Source organism: Aythya ferina, assembly GCF_964211825.1.
Source record: "Aythya ferina genome assembly, chromosome: W".
In the NCBI taxonomy this organism is placed as follows: Eukaryota; Metazoa; Chordata; class Aves; order Anseriformes; family Anatidae; genus Aythya; species Aythya ferina.
In genome coordinates, this window is record NC_140313.1 from 102,142 (window position 1) to 122,708 (window position 20,567).

The following is a 20,567-nucleotide window of genomic DNA, read 5'->3' on the forward strand; positions in this document are numbered from 1 at the left end:
CGCGGCCCCCGGCCGCCTGCAGTACCCGACTAAAACCAGCAGGTGGCGGCAGAGGGCGCCCGCGGGCGTCACCGCGCATGCGCGCCCCTCGGCCGCCTGCAGTACCCGATTAAAACCAGCAGGTGGCGGCAGAGGGCGCCCCCCGGGCCCCACCGCGCATGCGCGCCCCTCGGCCGCCTGCAGTACCCGATTAAAACCAGCAGGTGGCGGTAGAGGGCGCCCGCGGGCGTCACCGCGCATGCGCGCCCCTCGGCCGCCTGCAGTACCCGATTAAAACCAGCAGGTGGCGGCAGAGGGCGCCCGCGGGCGTTACCGCGCATGCGCGCCCCTCGGCCGCCTGCAGTACCCGATTAAAAGCAGCAGGTGGCGGCAGAGGGCGCCCGCGGGCGTCACCGCGCATGCGCGCCCCTCGGCCGCCTGCAGTACCCGATTAAAACCAGCAGGTGGCGGCAGAGGGCGCCCGCGGGCGTCACTGCGCATGCGCGCCCCCCGGCCGCCTGCAGTACCCCTTTCCCACCAGCAGGTGGCGGCAGAGGGCGCACGCGGGCGTCACCGCGCATGCGCCCCCCCCGGCCGCCTGCAGTACCCCTTTCCCACCAGCAGGTGGCGGCAGAGGGCGCCCGCGGGTGCCAACGCGCATGCGCGTCCCCCGGCCGCCTGCAGTACTAGTTCTCCACCAGCAGGTGGCGGCAGAGGGCGACCGCGGGCGTCACCGCGCATGCGCGCCCCCCGGCCGCCTGCAGTACCCCTTTCCCAACAGCAGGTGGCGGCAGAGGGCGCCAGCGGGTGCCAACGCGCATGCGCGTCCCCCGGCCGCCTGCAGTACTCGTTCTCCACCAGCAGGTGGCGGCAGAGGGCGCCCGCGGGTGCCAACGCGCATGCGCGTCCCCCGGCCGCCTGCAGTATTCGTTTTGCACCAGCAGGTGGCGGCAGAGGGCGCCACCGGACCCCACGGCGCATGCGCGTCCGCCGGCCGCCTGCAGTACTTGCTTCCCACCAGCAGGTGGCGGCAGAGGGCGCCCGCGGGCGTCACCGCGCGTTGCGCGCCCCCCGGCCGCCTGCAGTACTCGTTTTCCACCAGCAGATGGCGGCAGAGGGTGCCCACGGGCGTCATGCGGCATTCGTGGCGCCCGGCAGCCTGCAGTACTCGCTTCCCACCAGCAGGTGGCGGCAGAGGGCGCCCCCCGGGCCCCACCGCGCATGCACGCCCCCCGGCTGCCTGCAGTACCCCTTCACCACCAGCAGGTGGCGGCAGGGGGCGCCACCGGACCCCACCGCGCATGCGCTCCCCCCGGACGCCTGCAGTACTCGTTTTCCACCAGCAGGTGGCGGCAGAGGGCGCCCGCGGGAGTCACCGCGCTATGCGCGCCCCTCGGCCGCCTGCAGTACCCGAATAACAGCAGCAGGTGGCGGCAGAGGGCGCCCGCCGGTGCCACCGCGCATGCGCGCCCCTCGGCCGCCTGCAGTACTCGTTTTCCACCAGCAGGTGGCGGCAGAGGGCGCCCGCGGGAGGCCTTGTCGGGCGGATCACAGCTCGCCTACTGTGCCATTCGGAGCTTGGGGCTGTATTTTTTCCAACGTATTTGCTACCCACACCCCGCGGGGCAGCTTGTCTTACAAAGAATTCTCTCTGTTAATATTCTCTTTAAGGCGGGCACGAAGCATCCACTGCTCTTCTAAGCAAGCAACCTTCCTTCTGTGCTCCCTTCGGGATGCAGGACTATGTGCACTCAGATTTATTCCACTCATTTTTCTTCCCCTTTTCATTGGCAGTCTCCAAGGACGCCTGGCTTTCTTCTCACAGACTCGCGTCCGTTTCAGTGTAAGGCATCTTTTCCCTCCGCTGCTCTAATCCAAATTCAAATTATCCAGATAAAACAATAGCGAGGTAAGAGAGAACTGTCTGAGTTAAAGTCACCATCTTTCTGTAACTAATTTAGCAGACAGCTGTACCACATCAGAGGAGGAGGTTTAGATGCTAACCAGGTCAGGCACATCACGGTCAAGTGAGCGCCCCCGGAATCACTAAAGCAACTTAAGGAAGAATCTACTAGAAGAAAGCTGTCTCCTCTTACCACCACCTATTTAAAAGATAGTGTAGTACAGGCAGTTCTACGTGCATAAAACCACATACACACAGTATACCTGACCCAAGTAAATTCCCTCTGAGAAGTCCACCATTAAGCAAAAGAGGTGTATTGTGGTGACATACAGCTGCCGTGTAATGATCCTGAAGGGATGAATCGCCCTATGTATTCCAAGGTACTCCTGTGGTTCGTTTGTTTTTTTTTTCAAGTACGTTCCCGCTAAGAAAAGAGTTCAGAATTGTTTATAACGAGTTCGTTCCAAGTGTCACTTTCTCACTTAACGTAGTAATAAAGATACGCTGCTGCTTTTGGATTTTATTTCCTTCTTGAATCTCACTGGTGTAATTCCAATGGTCAAACAACCTCTTCCAGAAAGACCAGCCCACTGCTTCACAGGAAAAGGAAAAGATGTCTCACACACGCTGGCTAGTACTAAAAAGAGTAATAGGAAGAGAAGTTCAGGCCATCAATGTAAGTATGTTTCCCTGCCTCTTCTGCTGGCTGGTCAAGTGGAATCCTCAGGACAGCCCCAGTACCTTGTGAAGAGCTTCTTAACGCCAGCACAACTTCAACCTGTCTTTTAAAAGAAAGCTGTTAAAGGAGCAGGAGACTGTTTTTAAATGAGAACAACCGAAAATAAAATTATCTGAAGAGCCGCTTACTACTGGCATATTACCGTTTAAAAGGAAAATATTAATTACGTGCAGGTGCTCCAGTCTTCGTTGCATTTTCTGTGATTCACAACATTACCTTTGAACAAAAGAGTAAGAGGAACGGAAGGGAGGATATTAACTCGGGTAACCAAGGATTTGGTAAGCTGGAACTTGGTGTCTTTAACACTTTAGCCTTGGAGCAAAAATGTACACCCTGTACAGGCTGAGCTGACTGATGAGGCAGGTGCTCCAGGGTACGTGCTACCGGGAGGTAAGTAACAAACACATTCCGCAGCTATTACCAGAAGTGGGGTTTCAGGATATGCAGACTGGTTTCACAAAAAATATTAGCGGTCTGTTGGTGACAGACAATTTGAGGAATTCAGCGCTGCCCATTACAGACTCCTCAGATCAGCACTTAACGAGAATTAATAAAACGGTTTATTTTTTATATATATATATATATATATATATATATATACACACACACATATACACACACACACACACACACCCCTATGTTCAAAAAAATGCATACAGTTAAAATATCAAATTAGTGATCCGGTAACAACACTGTTCAAAACCAATCTCTTTTGTATGAACATTAAAATAAATGCACACTTTTAAAAGCATTTCTTTTTAGTGCTTCCAAAGCACAGCGTGTGCCAAGGCAAGGCCACCTGAAGAATCTCCGTCCTCCTCACGGGATGAAAGAGAACTGAAGTCAGGGACCTGGGAAGCCTCAGGTGCGCTTTCATAATGTCTGCAGATAAAAACAGAAGAGAGTCTGAGGTAGATTGTTTAGTAACCACCAAGTGGTAACAGTCACAGGGCTGTCTTTAGCTTTCATTAACACAACAGCAGTTTCTTTACTCTCGATCTACGCTGAATCTCAAGTTTAAAGGCATGGCTAGCAGTTCTCGGGAACAAGGCCCTCGTCTCTGTGCTGGCAACATGCAATATTACCAGTGCAGGTGTTTCTGGGAGTTTTGTTTGTTTGTTTGTTTTTTTATTGGGGGGGGGGGGGGGGGGACACAACAGATGGGATCTCTCCACAATGCAGACACTGTGTGCATTTGACAGTGCCCCATTTTAGTGCGATCCACTGCCTATTGCACGTAAAACGGCTAATGACAGTATTCAAGTGAGTAAATTCTCACCACCTGCAGGAGGGGCAGCAATGGTTATTTTTTTCAGCCTGTTGAGCAAAGAGCACCCTCCACAGGAAAAAAGCCACACCTTTCATAGCACGTCCCTAAGGTTACAGCCCAGCTTCTGCCGATAGAGGTTCGTAAAGTTAAAGCTCTGCTGCTTCTTCTCGGACTCTGACAGTAAGATCACTTGACCGCCAGGATGGCGAGGGCAACAGCTACGTCCTCTTCCACTCTTCTGCGGCACAGCAAACTCATTCCCGGTCCGTATTCCTCTGGCTGGTACACTATTATCTACCGTTCACCTGATTAACTCTGTTGGGTAGGCTGTTGAACTCTAGCTCCTCTAGCGTTCTCTCTAAGTGCTGTATTAAGACACGATTTTTAAACCTAGGGAAGTAATTTCATTTCTTCTTCCAAAAACAGCAGTTAAATAACTCAGTATTATTTGGCCACGACAAACAGTATTAGCGGAGGCTCTCTGTTTCCAGCATGGAAGAGCTTCCCTCATTTCTGACATCAGAATGGCAAATTTAATTTGATACAGCCATCTTTCCCCAACCCACGCAAATTCTGGGTCTTTCTTCCATAACCACCCGTATCTTTCTATTTCACACTTCAGCTCTAGGTAACGACCATTTACTTCAGAAAATACAACGGCAGTTTGACCGCTGAAACTGTAATAATTTAGGTATGTCAAAACAAAACACTTGTTTTGGAAAAGACTGAGATTTGCTATCATGAACAACGTTAGCGTTTAACTCCGAATCATTCGTATCTATACAAACCTTGCTCCTTCCCTTATAGCAAATTCAATGAAATACTTCTGAGTTTCCATCCGTCCTTGTACGTACCTCCTCAAGAAGAGAGAAGATTTTTTTCACGATCTTAAAGAAGAGATCCAAACAGATATTAGAAACAGATCTTGTAAATGCATTTTCAGTAAATCTCAACAGCCAAAGGAAAAACAACAAAGCCTAGAGTTTCCCATTTCTGCATACAGTAATGCACGTAAGAAAAAAAAGCCAGCATACCAATAATTTGAAGTGATATCGATTAGCTGATATTCAAATGTAACGCTGAATTTTGTTCTCTTAAAAGAGCAGTATCTAGAAACACCTGCCCTTGGAAAATGCAGACTAGGTTTAATCAGCAGAGAAGCCTTGTATCTCCACGAACACGCTGCCATGATCAGCAGTTAATAGAAACAAAGGGATACCGAGCCATGTTTCAACCTAGAGCTGTCATTTTTGAAAGCAGAGGTTTAAGATAACTACTCTTTACAAGATGACCGATCTATGTGGAGCATGAGCACGATTGTCTCGTATAAAGTTTAACAAAAAAAAAAAAAAAAAAGTAGCGCAAAAGAATGAACCGGACACCTTAGATGTGAAACAACAGTATTTCTTCATTGGTTTCTGTGTTTTCTTCTCTGAACCAACTATGAAAACACGAATGGTGCTGTGACTAAGCCTGCTTAAGAGTGCTGCAGTAAGGACGGTGAGGATATAAAGTTGGACTCTGAATACATGTACTTACTTTCTTGTTCTTCCACTACTTGTACACGAGTAATCAAAAATCATTCCAAATCTGAGGTTTTATTTTCAAAATAGATCCTCATTTCAAGAAAAAGTCTTCTGTACCCCTAGCCTATTTTTAATACACTAATAAAGAACTTACTTCTTCCACGTTTGCAAACCTCTTTCACCACTCTGATTTTAATACCAGCATCGCTTCCCTCCAACATTGTAGGTGTTATTTTAAATCAATTTGGCACAGATTCAGAAGTAGACTCCATCACTCGTTTTTGGTCATCTCTAGCCACGCTGTAATTTAGAGGCCCTCGAACAAGTGCATTGGTACCAGGTTTACGATCCAAGCCATCTTTGCATCATTTAAGCAATTGAACTCATCATGTAGAGAGTCTAAGTCACCAGGTGACATTTCATCCTCTCCCTTAACAGCTGGAACCGAAGAAGCCATTTGCACAGACAAGCCATCAATTTGCTCTTCCAGCAACTGACAGTTTTCTGCTTTCTTCTCTCCATTACCATCTTGGACAGTACTGATACCAGTGTCTGAAAATTAAGAAGGAGCTTAGTAGTGCATATAACTGCAGGATCAAAAAACACAGAAGGACATTATTCTGCATCCCTTCTTGTTGAAAGTACTGTGGAGAGAGTTACTCAGCACTGTCAGATCACTTCAGTAGTTTTATTCACCCTTTGACGCAACCACAGGAATACCTCCTTTTGGGCTGCTACCGTCTCATATGACTGTCGTGAAGTTATTTGCTGTATTCCCATTTCAGTGACTAAAGCAAACTAAAGTTTCCCCTCCTTCCCCCAGTTCCAGCAAATTTTTCTTTCGACTCTGCTGCAACAGGTGGGTAAATTACTATTTGTGAGAAATTTAAAATTTTTTTTTTTTTTTTTTTTTTACACACTTTCCTTCCCCACTTCTCCCTTCCCCACTATAGAATACACAAATGAGAATTAAAAGCTGAAATGAAATCCTTGCTACCGCCAAACCATCGTGGTGAAAGGTTTCAGCACTTTTTAGAAACAGTTCCAAATTATTGCTCATTCAGGACTTCGTTACCTATAGCAACAGCCTGTTTGTCTAAGCCGACCAAAGAAATTCAGTCCCAATTAACTCTAAAACTTACGTGTCCTTTTGAATTAACACAGAAAGCACGGAGACCTTTTTTTTTTTTTTCCTGCACACTATGTCCATTTATGACCACACAAGTTCCTGTACTACAACAACTCCAACACACCTTTATTTGTTGGCATGCCTTTGAGGTTCAGATATGGTGACGGAGATCCAGCAGCACAGGGTGGCCCTTTCCCACCAACATGGTTTGTCACAACAGTGACTGTGGCCGTCGCAATAGCGGCGACGTGCTACGCCTTCTCTCTTTAGTGATGCTGGAGTATTGGGCTCTCCAGGACGCTTGATCTTATTCTGAGGCCCAGCAACAAATTTATCTGCTTCATCTATCATCGTACCCTGAAAAGACTTTTTTTTTTTTTTTTTAATATAAGTAAAAAACAATTGCTTCGTCAATTCACTACCAGAGTATTTGCCTCCGTGTTACAATTCAGTTACTTTTCAAATAATGATACAGCAGACAGCAAGACTTCTCCTACCTTCTCATCCTGTTTGAACAGACTGCCAAGTGTATGAAGAAGCCTTTTTGGTTGATCTGGATCAATCTCCCGAAGGGGTGAAGGCATCATTTTCAACTACTCCTGATGATTTCCCCTTTGAGCAACAGGAACGCCGTGAAGGCAGTCTGCAGCAGAACAAGGTATCTAAATTTAGTCTACCTTAAGACTAAGGAAATACAAGCCTCGCATGCTTCCATTTCCAGTGTTAGCATTTAAGATCTAGAAATCACTATTTCCTCCCTCTACAAAACAAAGGAAAAGCAAAAGGCAAATAAAGCCCCTCTTTCCTTTCACCATCACTATAAGAACATCTACTGCATCCTGTTGCACAGGAAAGCTCACCCATGAAACTGAATTTTCAAATTCCAAGCACGCACAACATGTTTTGTGACAGAAGGCAGAAATTTCATTCTTTTCCTTCGGAATCTAGGGAAGGACGACTGACCCAAGAAACGATGCAAAGTCTACTTCCTCTCCCACACCGAGGACAGAAACACTACTTAGGTGAATTAAATAGCTGTACCAGAATATTAATAAATAATTGTGTCCATTTACCTTCATCCTGCCCCACGATATCCCTGCGTGTTTTCAGAAGATTGGTTCTCATTCCGGTTAGCTGATCTAGAAGATTGTGACAAGACATATCATATGCATTTCTGAATGCCCGTGGCTTCAAATCCTAGTTTTATAATAAAACAAGTAACTTTCAGTTAACCCGCGAGTTCTCACGCACAAAGAAATTGCTCTGTGGGCTGTACTACCGTTAACTACTAAAAAAAAAAAAAAACAAAAAAAATTCCAAAACAACTTCAGACATTCTGAACGTATTCTGAAACAACTTTCTTTCCATCTCTCCGGAAAGAGCTTTCCTCCTATCTGTGACAAAGGAAAAAAAAAAAAAAAAAAAAGTTGTGATCGCGGGAGTCGTTACACAAAGCCACACTCTGTGAATTCACTACTACAGTTAAGATCATTTTTAGTCAAAAATACCTCGGCAGCAATGCTATCACTGCAAACATAGCGTTGCCAAAAAAAAAAAAAAAAAAAAAGAAATTCAACTCAAGATATAGGAGAGGGCGAGCTAAAAGCACAAATAACATGACCGATGGAGGCTGCAACAACCACCTGGTAGATGGTTGTCCACAGCCCTCGGATTGCATGGTCGTCTTTCCTGACAAACGAATACTGGAAGAACAGAAAAGATACACCGTGTGTCCGCAAAAGCCTTCGGGGAGACTACTGAAAGGAAAACCAAACCAAAAAACTAGGAACAGCAAGTGGCGTATACGTCAGTTTTGTTAACAGAGCACCACTAATGTACCAGGAATTTCCACATTCTTCGCCCCTCCTCTACCTTGAAAATGTCACCCAATTCTGTCAGTGTCTTCACCATCAGCATTTATTTATTTATTTCGTTTTTCACGTGGACATCCGAGGAAAACATTGAGTACCCTGTCATCGAGGAAGAAGAGGAGAGGGGGGAAAAAAAAAAAAAAAAAAGAGAGATGAGGGGGGGAAGAAGCACTGCCATTCCTTTCCTCGGTAATGCGAGCAAAAAGCTCAGGCGCTCAGCAACAACGTGCTTTGAAAGATAAAACACAGAAGAAACTGCACGTTATTTAGTCTCAGCTACAGAGTCACGTGTATTTGTACCTGCTCATTTATTCATCTGCCAGTGTATTTTAGTACAAACGCTACAGAACATAGAAACCGCAAGGTTACTACTACCTTTTGTGACCGACGCGATCTTTGGCAGGAACAGCTATCGAAAAAGAACCAACAAAATCCCCTTCGTCGACAGCCATCCGAACCTTTATCGTCTAACAGCAGTCCTACAAACATCCCCTGGGATGCTCAACTCCTGAAACTTTCTGTTCAACTTGAGGCAGAACAAGCCCTTACCCTGGGCACCTTCACCCAGCTCTCCACTGCTAGCAGAGTAGCACCCTGATACTGTCCAGGACGCGCTGCAGCAGCCTACTCGCTTACGCGTATTTACTGCAGCCTGGTTCGAGACGCGCACAGAGGGACCCACGAAAAATCCACCCTTTCCTTCAGAGAAGTAAATACATACATACATACGGACGACACGGTAAGGAAGAAAAGCTGAACACACAGCATGCGGTCCTTTACCGTGGGGCAGATCCAGCATCAGCACAAGGAGCTTTGGGGCACGTGAGCGATCATCTACACCGGCCATCGCGACAAGCCAAACTCACGCACACGAGCCTCGACCTAAAAACACAGAACACATTAAGTTCCTTTATAGCTTATGGAAGTAACAACCAGCATCTTAGATGCAGTTGGATAGTTGGATTGCATCAGCTTAGGGACTGCCTCCTTCAAAACGCACAGGGGGGTGGGGAAACCAGTCTTGGAAACCTGTTGCCTAACAGGAAGGAGACTGTTGTCTTCTCCTCCATAGGTGACGTTCTTCCAAGCATCGTCCTGCTCCTGGATTTTACCAGCCGCGACGGGATGGTCCTACCGGCGTGAGTCGGGAACGCTTCCCACGGGGTTTCTGTGACACTGAAGTAAGTTTTCCGCAGGTACAAGTAACGCAGCACGAGACGGCAAGGAAGCTAAGGCACCGTCTGCAGCACAGCACGTGTGCGATATTGGGCCTGAGGGGACCAGTCAAAGCCTGCAGTAATCGCTGAACAGGTGGGCAAGCAGGGAGCCCTACGGGAAACAAAGCTCACGTTCTGCAAAGCTCTTTTCCCGTCAAGAAGACGGCCTTTTCTATTCAGCGCATTTACTGAACTTTAGGCTACTTCCCATTCGCTTTGGCAAGTTAGCCTTTGCGTAAGCCAAGAGGTTTTAAACTGCCAAGCACCACTGATGGTTCTTGTTCTCCAACAACAGGGAATTTCAATCAGGGCACTCGTTAACAGGAAAGCCTGGCTCTGTTTCACACAAATCACGTACCTAAACCACGGAGACAGGAGTCTGCAGGAAGAACTCTTTAAAAGGTGAACTTAAAGAGAAGGATACTACTCATTTTTCCACAACTTCTGCAAGGACTGCGGCAAAAAAAGGCTGAACCAGGGACGTCTCTATCATCATCCCCTCTAGAATTCAGCAACTCCATACAGTTATGGGGCAAATACCACAGCTGCAGCGCAAGACAAACAAAGACCTCGAAGGTCACGTTTCTGCCTGCGTACCGAGTTCCGCTGGGAAGACCCCCCACCTCTGGAAAGACCCCCAGCCGCTCAACTCCCAAGCAACGTTGCCACGGCCAGTGCTTACGCAGAGTTTTGCTCTCTCTCGCTGCTCAGTACAGGCCCAAGGCCTCCTTTATTGCACACAGTTCAAGCAAAACTCTTGGGACATAACCAAGAGACAGACAGACAGACAGACAGAAATTGCCTCTCACGTCTGTCCTCACTGACCGCAACCAGCGTCCTGGAAAGCCCCGCAAGCACCGGTCTATTCCTAGGACAACTCCGAAAGCTGAGGCGGGACAAAGTTTAGCCTCTCGTACCAAAGACTGAGCAACAGACAGAGCCTGACAGGCCAGTTCATTCTAGGTCTAAGAGGCTACTACGACTCGGCAGGCACTACGTGCCTTCCTTCCCTTTGCGCTTCCCAGCGCCGAGCAGCTCGCGCTTCCGCAAATTCAATGAAGCCTTGGAGCCGGGGCTGCAGGAAGCTTACGAGCACGCCTTGATTCCACCCCGAGGTCGCTGCGACTTACCTGGGCAGTCGGGACGGACGGGCTGCTCTCTCTCCTGAGAACCCTGCGACCGCAGCACGCCAGCTGCGGCTTTCCTCGCTTTACCCGGTGCGCCACCTTCGCTCGGCAACAAACCCCGCAGGGGTCCTAGCGGCGGGGAGCTGCTTCTGCCCCGGTGAACCGCAGCACAAGGAGAGAGCCGGCTGTCAGGACGCAGGGAGAGGAAAGCCTCCGAGGCGCGGCGCGGCGCAGCCCAGCCCAACGATCAAGCGCAGCGAGGACCCGCGCCCGGCCTCAACACCCCCCGCCCCTCCCGGCCCGACGCTCCGAGGAGGCACCCCCGGAGGCTCTCGCTCGCCTCACCGCCGGCAACCGCGCTCGCCGCCAGCGGCAACCTGCGCCTCCCGGCGCGCACGGCCCGGCCCCGGCCCGGCCCCGGCCCGGCCGCGCAGCCCGGAGCCCACGTGGCCGCCCGGCAGCGCAGAACTACAGCTCCCAGCATGCCTCGGGACGGAGCACTCCAGCCAATCCAGAGGGGCGTCGGCCACGCGCACGCAACGGCACCTCCTCCTGCTGCCCTCTCTGCCCCCCCCCGCCGCCGCAGCCGCCCCCCTCTCCCCTGTCCCCTCTCCCCCAGCCCCCCGAAGCCGCCCCAGCTCCTCTCGTGCTCCGAGCATCTCCAGCATTTCAGGAACTGGAACCCTGGAACCGCTGACGTCTGGCACGTGTCAGAAACGTGGCAGGAGACGTACTCTGCTGTCGCAAGGCACTTGCAAAGCCGGCCCGACAGCTGAAGCAGACTCACACAGTCCACCGAGCAACTCGGGGCCCCCACTGCTGTCCACTCACCCTCATGCTTCGTTCAAGCTTCCGTGCCTACGCCCTGAGCTACAAGAAACAAAGAGAGAAGGTCACATCCACAATGGATACGCAAACAGTGCGGCACATGCAGAGGACTCAAACACAGAGACCAGAGCCAGACAAATAAAACAAACAAACAAACAAACAAACAAACTGAAGTCCACAAATGCCACAAGGCCATGAATGCATAGCAGCCCCGGCAGGGGTAATGGCAGACATACCCTTTGCAGATGAAAAAGGTGACCCTGCTCAGTCTCTTGGTAATACTGCACCAACACGGTCAAGCCTCTTGTAGCATGTCATCAAGCTGGTTTTAGTCCTCTGGAGAGTTACACAAGTGGGTTGATTCATCTAGAGATTAAAATACAGATCAAACACAGGAGCGTATCCCACCATCCCAAAAAAAAAGTGAGCCAGCAACCTCTGCTACATATCCCTCTATGAAGTGAATTCCAAGCCCTTAGAATTCCAGAAATCCATAGACTCCAGCCTGCCTAGAGAACCCGGCAACTGACTGAAGGAAAAACAAAGCACTTACCCCCAAAGAGCAGCCCAGGCAGAAGGAGCTCTCTGACGGCATACTTGGGGCTCATATACCTTTTGGTCCCACCCAGCACCCAAACCCAATCACCTGGGAAAGGGGAGGGGCAAAGCACATGAAAGTAGAAAGAGGAGGAGCAGCAGCTGTGGTTTATTTACTTATTTATAAGGCTTAGCTCAACAGCATGCAGAGGGCAGACAGGAGAACTGGGGTGTTTCTAGAAGCAACAATCCCCATGCTTTCGCTGCAGCTTTGAATATTGAAAGGACAACACAACCAAGCAAGTAACTGAAGCTTTTTCAGCTCGAATTAGCTCAAACTTTTATTTACGCAGAAAGAAAAATCTAGGAGCAGAACAGATTATACGCCAACAAAATCAATTCCGTTCCACTCGCAGCAAAAATCACTTCCTTCAGCAGGCTATCTGAGAACCAAAAGGCTATGCTGATGGGTCAAAACACACTACAGGACACTGGGGCCGGGCCCTCCGCTGCACCCACTTAAAACCCATCCCTATACTCACCAAGGTGCAACCCCAACCCGAACACAGACGCAGCATTTCAGCCTCAACACAGTTTCCAGAACTGCTGGAAAGCAAGCTTCATCCTCAGCGAGGCGTGCTCAGGCTGCACAGGAGGGGGCTTCGGGCACCTCTTTGCCTACCGAAGAAGACCGCCATCAGCACCTGCTTTGTTCCGATCCTAAAGGCTAACATCACAGCCCACGTCGCCTGGGACACCTGATAAACAGAAGAGAAAGCAGCCATACCGTTTTCAAGCCGTCCCTGCACGTGTCGCTCCTCGATGATCTGCAACCTCCTCTCAAATCCTCAACCGCTTCTGTGGAGAGCCTGCCATGGCACCTGCAAAGCAAGACCCTTCGCAGTCACCTCGTGCTACTTGGCAGTTCTGCTCCAATCCAGCTCACAAACAGCCCGCCCTTCCCGTGCTGCTCTTCAGAGTGCAGCTTGGCCCCTCTGAGCCTGTGCGACACACCTGTGAAACAAAAAGAAAAGCATAGGCTGAAGCAGCATCCAAAGCCACAGCACAGCTGGGACAGTTACTCTCATCTGCTCCCTAACCTCTGCTCCCTCACCTGCCCTCGAGGCAGATGCTTCCATCTGCTCTCTTAGGCCAGCTACAACACCCCTGAAATATCAACAGGATTTTTACTGTACTTTGTGCAGTTAAGTAACTGCAGTGACAACTGCACCCCTAAAGTACCTGCTACATCTGTTCATCGCTCACCTTGCCAAAAGCAGCTCCGGTCAAGTCCCGCGTTGTACACTGTGTTTCAGCTTTAACAAATGAAAACGGTCACAAGATAATCATTCAGCTGCCAGCATTAGCACCCATCCCTCAACAACACAAAGGGACCCCGTTTACAATATTATCATTTCAAAACAGCAGCCCCCATACCTCAGCACACCTCAGAAGTAGACCAAGCCAGTCACCGAGCTGCCTACGGAGCGCTGAACAGTTCCGGAAGGAGCTCTTTCCTGTGACAGGTTCCTCCAAAGGTTTACGCTCTACTGGGGACAGGAGAGAAATAAAAATAAAAGTTTCAAAAACCCCTTATCTGTAAGCTTTCAAGATTCCACAGACCTCCTCCTCAAGCACACCGTTCAAGCACTATGCGAGCAGCTGCTCACAAGCAGCTCAACTCTTCCCCCCCACACGCACATCTGACAAACACCACAGAGATGACTGTGCCTGCTGCCCTTCAGTACGTGCGCAGAGGCAGACCAGATGTCTTCGCCAACACAGTCCGGACAATGTATTAGCACACCCATGCACTGCCACGTTAGCTGTCATCACTAACTGCCAGGCAGGACAGCTCCAGACCAAACACATACACACACAGCCACGCCACAAACACTACAAACAAAACACACAACACAAGGCGCAAGAAAAAGTGACCCCCGGAGGGAAGCCCTATGGCAACAGCAAGTCACAACAGGTGCTCTGCACCAGACCCAAGGAGAGACTCAAATGTCACGACACGCGACTGGAAGACACTGCCAGAACTGGGGTGATGGAGGCCTAAAAAGCCTTCCTTCAAGACAAGAGACCAGAAGGATGGGGACTGAAAACCCCATATGATTCAAAGATCGAAGCCGAAATTCCTTTAAGCGGTATATTCTTTATTGCAGCGCTGGATGCACGGGGGGATCTCTCCACCTATCGTGCATACCCAAAGCAGAAAGCAGTCTTGAATTTATACAATCAATCTATCAATATTCTACCGGCGCCTATACATATTCATTGCCTACCCCCGCCTTCCCTCGCTTCTCATGCTAATTAGCCTTTTGGCACCTTGCGCCTGAGTAGAGCCTCCCAAGAACTGTGGGCAGGGGCCTTTGGGACGTGGGCAGGGGTCTTTGGGAGGAAGACCCCGAGTCTTCCTCACATTGTACTTTTCACCTTTGGTCAGGAATCCGCTGAGTTGGCATGTTTCTTAATCGCAAGAGCTGGCTGTTGCTAATTCTTCCCTTTGTTGTGTCTTTATAATGAATTCCAACGTCCAGTTTTGAGATTTATAGTCCTTACATTTGTTTCTCTGTCCGTCTGCCGCTTCCTTATCGTGAGTTCCGGTGTCTTGTTTCGAGATATACAGTCCTTGTCTGGGGACTGTCCTTGCCTCCCCAATACCTCCTTAATCACATAAGACGACGCTTAGGAAATCAATTCCCAAGCAAGAGCTCCTGATGCGGCCCAGATGACTTCCACAAGAGCGAGGATGGAAACAGGTGCGATCTCAAACCGAATATGATGCACGAGACCTGAAACAGAACTGCACTTCAAGCAGCGACTGCAAGACAAGAAGTGCTCGGATCAGAGCCACGATGACAAAACAAGCACTGAGGCCCTTCAGCACCGCTACCAAGTCGCCTGTCTGGTCTGTCCAGTGTAAAAAGCTAGAAGGATATCAAGACCCGAGAAGCACAGAACAGACGCTGCAGAAGCAACACTACAGGACAGACGAACAGAAGGAAACTGTCCTGCCTGGCGCACGCACTCACGCTACAAAATAATCCCGCTGCTTCTATTAGCCTGGTGACCCAGCCACAAGCAGCCTGAACGTGACCCAGCCTGAACCACCCTCGCAGCGGCACCAAGTATTTTCAGCCAGCTGGCTCCACGCTGCTCTGGCTCCCAGCTCCCATTAGCCACCCCAGATATGCAAATACCAGGTGCCCCCCAACTTAGCTCTCAGGTTGCTGCATGGTAAATTCCCTCCGCCTCAAGAAATACACAGGCACTGGTCGTCATCTTAGTCAATTGCCAGGCTCATCATCAGCTGCAAAAACAGAGTACCAGCATTCACTAGCATGCCGGTCATGATGCCCACCTTCTCCACAACGCTGACTACTGCTGATGCAACATACAACTATGCTCACCTGTTCCTCTCCAAATCCAAGCTCCAACAGTGCAACCAGTATCATCCACACCACCTGGGAAAACAAAGGGATTAAATGATCGTTGCGTTCACAACACATCACCCAATGGTGTGTTTTTTTTGTTGTTGTTGTTTTTGTTATTGTTGTTTTTTGTGTGTGTGTTTCCTGTATTTATTTATTTTTTAGTCTGCTTTAGCTCAACGGCATGCAGAGTGCAGACAAGAAAACTGGGGTGTTTCTAGAAGCAACAATCCCCACGCTTTTGCTGTAGCTTTGAATATTAAAAGGACAATACGACCCAGCAAGTAACTGGAACTTTCTTACCTGGAATTAGCTCAAACTTTTCTTCACATTGAAAGAAAAATCTAGGAGCAGAACAGATTATACACCAACAAAATTGAGTCCATTTCATCCCCAGAAAAAAAATCACATGCTCTCATCCCCTCCTGTACCTCAGCCGCTTGCCTACCCCACGTGGCACACGCTTCCATCTGTTCTCTTTACCCACTTATAGCACCTCTAAAAGGCAAACTGGAATTTTACTCTATTGGCTGTAGGAAAATAACTGCAGTGACAACCGCGCCCCAAACTGAGCCAGCAGCCCCTACTAAACATCCCTCTACTAAGTGAATTCCAAGCACTTAAAATCCAGAAATCCATAGACTCCAGCCTGCCTAAACAACCCTGCAACGGACAGAAGGAAAAACAAAGCACTGTCCCCAAAAGAGCAGCCCAGGCAGAAGGAGCTCTCTGATGGCATGCCTGGGGCTCATATAGCATTTAGCCCCGCCCAGCACCCAAACCCAATCACCTGGGAAAGGGGAGGGGCAAAGCACATGAAAGTAGGAAGAGAGCAAAAGGAGCAGCTGTGTTTTGTTTTGTTTTCCTTTCCTTTCCTTTCCTTTCCTTTCCTTTGTTTTTTAAAATCTGTTTTATCTCAAAAACATTCAGAGAGCAGACAAGAGACCTGTGGTGTTTCTAGAAGCAAAAATCCCCTTTTGCTTTTGCTGCAGCTTTTAATGTTGAACTGATAACGGCACCAAGCAAGTAACTGAAACTTCTTCAACTGGAATTAGTTTAAACACGCTCACCGTCATCTGCAAACACAGAGAACCAGCATTCACTAGCCCTAACCCTAACCCCAACCCTCACCCTAAACTCTAACCCTAGCCCCAGCCCTAGTCCCTAAGCCCAACCCTGGTTCCCGAGAACTTCATTTCCAGGCATGCTCTGGGCGCTCAACATGGCCTCCCGGAGGTCCGGAGGCCCAGAACTACATTGCCCGGCATGCTCCGGGCACCCAACATGGCCTCCCGGAAGTTCGGAGTCCCAGAACTACATCTCCCGGCATGCTCCGGGCAGTCAACACGGCCTACCGGAAGCCTGGTGCCGGAAAACTACACCTACCAGAATTCCCTGGACAGCCAGCACGGCCAATCAGAGGCCGAGTTTTCGAGAACTACATTTAACAGCGCTCACTGTAACCCTAGCCCTTCCCGCCCTTACACAAAAAAGCCTCAAGCCCTATCCCTAAACATCCTCGAAACCCCTACGGACCTAACCCAAACTATTTACCACACTAAACCCCTGAAGTCCTATGCCTAAAACCCCTAACCCAATAAATTAAGACGCTCAAATCCCAAACCCGCAAAATTGAGATGCTCAAATCCCAAACCCCCTTCCAAAAAAGAAAAAGAAAAATCAAGAAAAAAAAAAATCAAACAAAACAAAAACAACAAAAGGGGTAGATCTGGTGGCATCTGCCCTGTAACCCTGCAAAAATCACGAGGGACCTAGAACAACAAAGCAAACGCACAAAATAACATTGACATCCTATCCATAAATGTGCTATAACAATTAATCACCTCCAAAGAGCTTCAAGCAATAAATGCACATACTACTAGATCGGTTTCCTCTAAAAGATCGTACCAGACCCTGACCCACCAAAAGAACCCTGCATGTAGCTAACAGAAGCATCAACAAAGCACTGACCCCAAAGAGCAGCCCGGGCAGAAGGAGCTCTCTGATGCCGTGCCTGGGGCTCCTATACCATTTGGCCCCGCCCAGCACCCAAACCCAATCACCTGGGAAAGAGGAGGGGGCAAACCACAAGAAAGAGAGCAGGAGCAGCAGCAGCTGTGTTCTTTTATTTATTTATTTATTTGGTTTTTTTTGTGCCTATCCCTAGTTTACAGCATGCAGAGTGCAGACAAAAGAACTGGGGTGTTTCTAGAAGCAAAATTTACCGTATTTATGCCTCAGCTTTGAACATAGAAAGGACAATACAACCAAGAAAGTAAATGAAATATTTTCCACGGGAATTAGCTCAAACGTTAGTGTTAGGTCAGAGGTTGGACTCAATGATCTTGAGGTCTCTTCCAACCTAGAAGTTCTGTGATTCTGTGTGATTTACATATGAAGAAAAATCTAGGAGCGTAGGAAATTACACAGCAAAAAAAACAACGACGTAATAAGCAACGCGCATGCACGGCCCCGCGGCCGCCTGCAGTACTCGTTTTCCACCAGCAGGAGGCGGCAGAGGGCGCCCCCGGGCCCCACCGCGCATGCGCCCCCCTCGGCCGCCTGCAGTACTCGTTTTCCACCAGCAGGAGGCGGCAGAGGGCGCCCCCGGGCCCCACCGCGCATGCGCCCCCCTCGGCCGCCTGCAGTACTAGTTCTCCACCAGCAGGTGGCGGCAGAGGGCGCCCCCGGGGCCCCACCGCGCATGCGCGGCCCCCGGCCGCCTGCAGTACCCGACTAAAACCAGCAGGTGGCGGCAGAGGGCGCCCGCGGGCGTCACCGCGCATGCGCGCCCCTCGGCCGCCTGCAGTACCCGATTAAAACCAGCAGGTGGCGGCAGAGGGCGCCCCCGGGGCCCCACCGCGCATGCGCGCCCCTCGGCCGCCTGCAGTACCCGATTAAAACCAGCAGGTGGCGGTAGAGGGCGCCCGCGGGCGTCACCGCGCATGCGCGCCCCTCGGCCGCCTGCAGTACCCGATTAAAACCAGCAGGTGGCGGCAGAGGGCGCCCGCGGGCGTTACCGCGCATGCGCGCCCCCCGGCCGCCTGCAGTACCCGATTAAAAGCAGCAGGTGGCGGCAGAGGGCGCCCGCGGGCGTCACCGCGCATGCGCGCCCCTCGGCCGCCTGCAGTACCCGATTAAAACCAGCAGGTGGCGGCAGAGGGCGCCCGCGGGCGTCACTGCGCATGCGCGCCCCCCGGCCGCCTGCAGTACCCCTTTCCCACCAGCAGGTGGCGGCAGAGGGCGCACGCGGGCGTCACCGCGCATGCGCCCCCCCCGGCCGCCTGCAGTACCCCTTTCCCACCAGCAGGTGGCGGCAGAGGGCGCCCGCGGGTGCCAACGCGCATGCGCGTCCCCCGGCCGCCTGCAGTACTAGTTCTCCACCAGCAGGTGGCGGCAGAGGGCGACCGCGGGCGTCACCGCGCATGCGCGCCCCCCGGCCGCCTGCAGTACCCCTTTCCCAACAGCAGGTGGCGGCAGAGGGCGCCAGCGGGTGCCAACGCGCATGCGCGTCCCCCGGCCGCCTGCAGTACTCGTTCTCCACCAGCAGGTGGCGGCAGAGGGCGCCCGCGGGTGCCAACGCGCATGCGCGTCCCCCGGCCGCCTGCAGTATTCGTTTTGCACCAGCAGGTGGCGGCAGAGGGCGCCACCGGACCCCACGGCGCATGCGCGTCCGCCGGCCGCCTGCAGTACTTGCTTCCCACCAGCAGGTGGCGGCAGAGGGCGCCCGCGGGCGTCACCGCGCGTTGCGCGCCCCCCGGCCGCCTGCAGTACTCGTTTTCCACCAGCAGATGGCGGCAGAGGGTGCCCACGGGCGTCATGCGGCATTCGTGGCGCCCGGCAGCCTGCAGTACTCGCTTCCCACCAGCAGGTGGCGGCAGAGGGCGCCCCCCGGGCCCCACCGCGCATGCACGCCCCCCGGCTGCCTGCAGTACCCCTTCACCACCAGCAGGTGGCGGCAGGGGGCGCCACCGGACCCCACCGCGCATGCGCTCCCCCCGGACGCCTGCAGTACTCGTTTTCCACCAGCAGGTGGCGGCAGAGGGCGCCCGCGGGAGTCACCGCGCTATGCGCGCCCCTCGGCCGCCTGCAGTACCCGAATAACAGCAGCAGGTGGCGGCAGAGGGCGCCCGCCGGTGCCACCGCGCATGCGCGCCCCTCGGCCGCCTGCAGTACTCGTTTTCCACCAGCAGGTGGCGGCAGAGGGCGCCCGCGGGAGGCCTTGTCGGGCGGATCACAGCTCGCCTACTGTGCCATTCGGAGCTTGGGGCTGTATTTTTTCCAACGTATTTGCTACCCACACCCCGCGGGGCAGCTTGTCTTACAAAGAATTCTCTCTGTTAATATTCTCTTTAAGGCGGGCACGAAGCATCCACTGCTCTTCTAAGCAAGCAACCTTCCTTCTGTGCTCCCTTCGGGATGCAGGACTATGTGCACTCAGATTTATTCCACTCATTTTTCTTCCCCTTTTCATTGGCAGTCTCCAAGGACGCCTGGCTTTCTTCTCACAGACTCGCGTCCGTTTCAGTGTAAGGCATCTTTTCCCTCCGCTGCTCTAATCCAAATTCAAATTATCCAGATAAAACAATAGCGAGGTAAGAGAGAACTGTCTGAGTTAAAGTCACCATCTTTCTGTAACTAATTTAGCAGACAGCTGTACCACATCAGAGGAGGAGGTTTAGATGCTAACCAGGTCAGGCACATCACGGTCAAGTGAGCGCCCCCGGAATCACTAAAGAAACTTAAGGAAGAATCTACTAGAAGAAAGCTGTCTCCTCTTACCACCACCTATTTAAAAGATAGTGTAGTACAGGCAGCTCTACGTGCATAAAACCACATACACACAGTATACCTGACCCAAGTAAATTCCCTCTGAGAAGTCCACCATTAAGCAAAAGAGGTGTATTGTGGTGACATACAGCTGCCGTGTAATGATCCTGAAGGGATGAATCGCCCTATGTATTCCAAGGTACTCCTGTGGTTCGTTTGTTTTTTTTTTCA

The 20,567-nt window shown here is 51.2% G+C and overlaps 2 long non-coding RNA genes across 12 annotated transcripts; both read right to left on the reverse strand.

The window, feature by feature from the left end:
• Positions 1-2,323: 2,323 nt before the first annotated feature.
• LOC311426501 lies at positions 2,324-7,831 on the reverse strand. Of its 6 annotated transcripts, XR_014686785.1 has the most exons (7): positions 7,620-7,831; positions 7,044-7,189; positions 5,572-5,969; positions 4,746-4,778; positions 3,421-4,256; positions 2,764-2,837; positions 2,324-2,660 (listed from the first exon to the last, which is right to left on the reverse strand). It is a non-coding gene; the product is annotated as an uncharacterized lncRNA (long non-coding RNA). The 6 variants fall into 6 exon arrangements; XR_014686786.1 differs by having other exon boundaries at positions 2,324-2,837; positions 7,620-7,829; XR_014686787.1 differs by having other exon boundaries at positions 2,324-2,837; positions 3,421-3,503; positions 4,680-4,778; positions 7,620-7,817.
• Positions 7,832-9,305: 1,474 nt separating this feature from the next.
• On the reverse strand, positions 9,306-16,337 carry LOC311426544. Of its 6 annotated transcripts, none has more exons than XR_014686811.1 (10): positions 15,870-16,337; positions 15,546-15,599; positions 13,564-15,445; positions 13,393-13,442; positions 12,914-13,007; positions 12,669-12,804; positions 11,826-11,955; positions 11,593-11,631; positions 10,765-10,910; positions 9,306-9,585 (listed from the first exon to the last, which is right to left on the reverse strand). It is a non-coding gene; the product is annotated as an uncharacterized lncRNA (long non-coding RNA). The 6 variants fall into 6 exon arrangements; XR_014686812.1 differs by having other exon boundaries at positions 9,306-9,992; XR_014686813.1 differs by having other exon boundaries at positions 9,306-10,910.
• Positions 16,338-20,567: the final 4,230 nt, after the last annotated feature.